This window comes from Schistocerca cancellata, chromosome 1 (genome assembly GCF_023864275.1).
Source record: "Schistocerca cancellata isolate TAMUIC-IGC-003103 chromosome 1, iqSchCanc2.1, whole genome shotgun sequence".
Lineage (NCBI taxonomy): Eukaryota > Metazoa > Arthropoda > Insecta > Orthoptera > Acrididae > Schistocerca > Schistocerca cancellata.
The window spans coordinates 237,385,334-237,391,693 of record NC_064626.1 but is presented as its reverse complement, the minus strand read 5'-3'; positions in this window follow the sequence as shown (position 1 = coordinate 237,391,693).

The window sequence follows — 6,360 nt, the reverse complement described above, 5'->3', positions numbered from 1 at the left end:
CTCCAGAGTATATGCAACATAGCCCGACTTGGATGTGTTCTTTGAGCCATTTTCAACACACAGTCACCATCAGCACGTCTGAAAACGTCTGCACACTTACTCGCTGCACCGCACTCTGACATGCACCAACACACCTCTGCGTGTGTGGACTGCTGCCAGCGCCACCGTGTGACGACCGCAGGTCAAATGCAACGCATGGTCATACCCCGAGGTGATTTAAACCCGCAAACCGCGCACCAGAGCGTTGTTTAGCATTATCAGCATTATCCTTAAAGTATGAGCATGAGTGTATATCGACATTATTACCAAATGCATCCAAACAGAACGAACGTGCTGTTATTGTTTTCTTAGCTGCCTAAGAGCAAACACCGATAGACATCCATCGGAGAATGAAGAATGTGTGTAGCAGTATGTCTGTCGAAAACCACCATTTTGGAATTGTGCCCCAATTTCGGTGCTGGTTGCGATTCGAAACAAAACGGCGTTCGATCTGGGAGGCTAATCTAATCGATTATGGAGATACCTGAGCAACCGCCCTGTAGTGTTGAGCTCTCGCTATGATATCGTCATACATTCGGTTCCTTGAAATGGCCTAGGTCGACGACTCTTGTCGGATGAGAAGGTGCAGCATTGACAGTTATGGACTTCTCCACGCAGCAGAACACGACATTTCAACAAACGGGCTTCTTCTAATCTGGTGCGCCGGTTGGATGATTGCCTCAATGTTCACAACAGTCTTCCCTAATTGGACTGCGGCTTCTGGATTGCAAGGCCTTCGAAAGAAAACTTTTTGATCACCCTTCTGAATCGAAAGTCCGCGAGACAATGTCCGGTGTGTTGCGAAGGGTACATCTGTCGCTGTCACATTTCTTCCTCCTGTTCGGCTCGGAAGCCTCTGGTAAAGTTCAGAGTTTATCATCTTGAACATACCTCGAGAAATATCTAAACGTAATGTTGTCAGAATCTTCTTGGGACGTTTATTCACGGAAATTTAGCATTAAATCTGTATACGATATGTAATGTTATTCTTGTAACGACTGGAGCAGGATCTGAATGGGCATCTCTGTGACTAAATAGACCAGTACGGTATGGGCAGACCATCTTCGGAATATCTTTGGGCCAGACATCAGCCGTCTCTTTTACCAATTTTAAGTGTTCGTTCCATTTTAAATTTTCTCTAAACGTAAGATTCAAAATGTGTTGTGACTTTTAGAAGAGACTGACTCGTTTCATCAAACTCTGGTGGAATACAGCCCCTGTTAACTTTCCATGCATTACTTTTTTATATTAAGAGTCACTTGTAAGCCTTTACTAACTGTTATACAGATCTTCCTACCTCTCGTTACAATTTTGTGACGTTGTGTCTTTCCTACGTGTAACATATTCAACCATGAGCAGTTTCATGGTGGTCCGCATAAAATTCAGGAAACTGAGGCTACAACTCAATTTATGATGCTGACAAACAATGCTAATATTCAATGTAGGCATGATAATCTCTGCTATCTGGAGGTCAGTTAACTAAGCGAAAGTTAATACATATGCAGTAGGCATAAATTCATAATCAAATAGAACAACTGCGCTCATCCTATCGGAGCTGTTTTCAAGGTAAACTGCTTTCCCTCATCCAGTGACTTGATTGATTTTTGATGAACGCTGTCACAGCTTATCACAGTTAAAGACGGAAAAGTATTCAGACACTAAAATGCCGCGAAATATAGCGTCTTTGTGAAACGAATAACTTCGTTCGTCTTGTGTCGCACTAGTATGCGTTAAGAACGAATACCATACACTGTACGTTCAGTAATGAAACATACAACAGAAAAATTTTTAGATGGCAAACCATATTTCTGTACCCCCACCCATAGCAATCTTCAACTATCCACCACTCACGCCCTTCTCATCCATGTTAACGAGACTGCACAGTCTAAACTGTTAGCTGGTTGTTCATTGTTTGCAACAACACAGTGGCCAAAACGCATGGGAAGGTATGTGCCGTGTTGCCAGTAAACGACAGCTGAAGCCTATGCGGTGAATTTGTCTACGGACATTTCTGGTGGCCCCATTACCAAACCGTCACGTCCTTCACTTGTTAGATAACTTGATTAATTCCGACGTAAGTGACACGTACCGTTGCTCCACTAGCTGAACAAAGTGGATCAATAGTGGTGCATCACACGTGGCGGAAAAGTGGAAATTGTGTCCAGCGTAAATTCCGACAGGGTATAAATGATCTCGTCACGCAAACGAGCAGCGGTAGGCAGCTCGTAGTACTAAGTACTTCACTGATCGTGTCTAGAGGATAGGTCGATACCGCCCTGACATGTGCAATAACAGAATGCGCTACGTGGCTGTACCAGAACTGCCGGTGCAAGAGCAGAGGCAGTCTGAGCGGCTACAATGGCGATACCGCGGTCAGCTGGTGTCCACTGCGGCTGCAAAAGGAATAAAAGGATTTGTCATCCATTACGGAAGAAGTGGCACAACGTGACAGACGCTTCTCGCACGACACATCGTGCGCCTGAGATAAACAGCTCTCTCCCTCTTCGCAAAAGAGCTGTCATGTCATTTCCGTTTTGATGAGGAAGTTTGACGTTCGCGACGTCACCGTTACTTTCGAAACAACTCTGTATTTTCTTCTGTGGGTACATCTAAATGCAGCATACTAAAGGGGTGAACATCAATATAGCTCCTCAAAACGTGACCTTTGTTTACAGTACAAGTGTCTATACAAGTCAGTGTGTTAACGAACAGCATCGGGCCTCCTCGTTCGTAGCAGTAAAAGTTGCTCGTATGTACAACAGAGTCTCTTCGCTGGGTGGGGATCCTACGGAGAGACAATTCTGCGTAGTCTGGAGTTCTTGATAGCATAAGTGGCATTTCACAGGTAGCCTCAAGGAATACTTCTTCCCTGTCTAGCAGTACAGTGTACTTTTACTAAGAATTAGTTTTAGTCGATTTGAAAAAGTGGAAACAACTGCAACCTGTAATTTGTGTTAGAGTACTTTATTTTGTTTTCCCCAGTTTCGAGTTAGTCTGGCCATCTTCATCTTCAGACAAGGTCTAGGTTACGTTGGAATGTGAAAGTTTGGTTGTCAGTTGGCGAAGACGACGAATATGGAAACTAAAAACGTAGTTTTGGTGACGGGCTGACCTGTAGCTTATTCTGAGGTCTAGGTTAGCTTGTAACGTGACGGTCTGGTTGTGAGTTGGCGAAGCCAGTGAACGTAAATGTAAAAAAGTAACTGAACTGTCTTGCACTTCGCAGAACTGTCAGCACCTTCGCACAAGCTTCACTACCTACAACGTTCACATGTTCCGCGGGGTATCCCTGGCGAGAAGGATATCTATTCCCATTTTAGCTAGAAGCTTGTGGCGAGGACTCTTTTGGAAACCAGGGTGTTTAGCCGAGGTCCTAATGTACGTCGTGATGAGTAGTGTAGTCGCTCTTAGTTTTGCTGACCGGAGGCTAGATAAAATTCCGTCACTCAGCTCTGATTTAGAAAAGTGTTTGGGAGGTGGCATCCTCACTCGTAAACACGGATACGGGCCACGCCTGTCAAATTTCGGCGAGTGTTCTGTCAGTTACCGCCGATGCGATGACAAACATAAAAAATACGGGACTGAGGTATTCGGGAAGAATAGCGAGGGCTGTCAAGCTGAACGCGCAATGAATTAGTTTGGAATCATTGTCTGACGCGTCCGGTTTACTGAGAAGGTTGAGAAAAACGTGTAAACGATCTCATTCCACCACTATATAGTTCTTTTCCTTGGATTAATCTCTCCTAAGTAAGGTGTACAGAGTGAAGAAAAACATAGCGTTTTAAAAAACGTTTGCTGGTCGCGACTTTTGCTGAAGTAAGCGTTAATGTGATGAGCTTGGCAACACATTCGTGTTTAATGGAGCGTGAAAACTGCTCCGTTAGCCTTTTTGTGTGCTCCTCGAAGTGACTTATCGATTCAGTAAAGCTACAGTGTCACGAAGAGTTCAGTCACGCGCTAGCATTCCTGTTTCGTTCTTTCGTATTGTAGGACATGTATTTGGTGGAAGTCTCTGATATGTCCTCGAATAACTCACGCAGCTAATGGCCTTCTAGTGCTATTTCCAAGTATTCTTGTACTTGCGATAGTTATGGCCAGTAGGGCGAGAACTTCGAGTCCCTTTGTCTTTTCTAATATTTGATGTGACTTGCGTTGACATGTTCGAACAGAATCACCCAGGAATCCGTGTGAAGATCTGCCTACGTAGACATCATATGTCATTAGTTCCTGCGCAAAGGGCGATAGAATCACAGATTTGATCTGCGAAATTGGTTTCTTACAACTTGTATATCACAATACAAACTCGAACAGCGACCTTCTTCATATCAGATTACAGCATTATTGCATCAGATCCTTTTTATGAATAACCATTAACAGCAATAAATGAAACAGATTAGTGAAACATTTGATGTGCCTTTGAATGATGCTCAAAATCGTGTACAGCAGTTGATATGTTAATGATTTAAGGAGACGACCGAATGAAATTACAGCAGACAAATATCTTCTACTTCCCTAAAATTCTAAGATTTTAAGTTAAACATTGCAGTTTAAACTCTAAGTCGGCATCATTCGAAGGCACGTCAAATGTTTCTCTAATCTGTGTTCTTTCTGGATTTTAGACAAATCACTACATAAAAATGTGACCTTTTTCAATTTTTTTATTTTTCAGTTTTATTAAGAAAGTATAAAATATAATATATTTATATATCGATCGGTATTCTATTATTTAAAAAAAATTGATCAAGAGAAAGCAAAGATATTTCAATTTATGCTGTGATTTGATATTTTTGACACAGTAGCAGGTGTTCGTGAAACATTTCAATTTTCCCTCGAATCACTAAGTTTTTCTTAATTATTCCCATCATTTAAAAGCAATTAAATTCCCCCCTTTTTTCTAAAGAAAACTGGATGCCATGCTGGTCAGTTTGATACCCAATTACCCATTTCCCACTCTTCGTTTGGCTATTCATTGTATAGTTCCTAGAGAGTCGCTCCCTCATACATATGACGAGAAAGCAATCAATCACAAGTAATGTTTAAATCTCTTATTCAGATACTGTTATGGTGATAACTGATTTTAAGTGTACAGTTACGACAGAAGCTTTGCATATATGCGATACGCCCTTAGTGCTGATTTGAAGGTATTAGGTGAGTAAAGCTGTCCTTTATGACCACAGAGCTTTGCTAGCTATGGTTCTATTATAGGTGCTATATTATTGTCTTCCTCCGACCTTTGATTTCTCACTCAGCCTGTTATAAGAGTAACTGTCACCTATATAACGGCAGTCAAATGAAAATGAGACACATGGATAAAAAGTAGATAAATTGCTTATTACTTCAAAAGTAATCGCCGTAACTGTTAATACATTTATCTAACTGTGAGACAAAATGGTCAATGCCTTCATGGAGAAATGTTTGCTACTATCTATGGAACCATGTTTGTACCCAAGTGTGCACTTCATCGTACGAAGGAAATCGGCACCTACGAATGTCTTTCTTCAGCGCCCGCATACATTTTGGCAAGGCTGTTTTGACTGCGCTGCAGAGGTTTCGCTGGGAAGCCCTTACACATTTTCTATACAGTTCCGATATATCCCCGTGTGATTTCCATATTTGAGGAGCCCGAAAAAAAAAGATATATATATATATATATATATATATATATATATATTGGTGCCCGTCGACTTCGGACGAATAGGTGCACACCATTTTACAATCATGGTTCCGTAGGCAACCGCAAACATTTTTCCGTGAAAATATTGAACCTCTTGTCTCACAGTAGGATAAATGTTCGACAGGCGTTCCCTAAGTAATGCAACGCTTTTTTTCTCGGCCAGTTTCCTTTGAAAAAATGCTTGATTTGTTGTGGGACATCGTGGAATATTCCTACTTCACTCCCTATAGTTCCATGAGTTCCCATCGGTGGCGGAGCTATACGTTGCCTTCAAAATGGCGTCTGTAACGAAGGTGCATTCCAAGCAGAGAGCAGTCACTGAGTTTCTTTTGGCGGAAAATCAGGGCTCCGCAGATATTCAAAGCGCTTGCAGAATGCCTACGGAGACCTGGCAGTGAACAAAAGCACGGCGAGTCTTCGGGTGAGAACTCTGTCGTTACCGCACCAATGTCGCACAAACCTTTCTGATGTCGCGCGTATCGGCCGGCCACACAGAGCTATAGCTCCTACAGTGTTGGAACGTGTGGACACTCTCAACTAGTCGTCACTGTTTGTGTTGCTGACACACTCGTCCACGAGTAGGGTACTCAAAGCTGTGTGCTCGCCGGGTTCCTCGATGTCTGACAGAAGATTGTAGAAAGCAACAA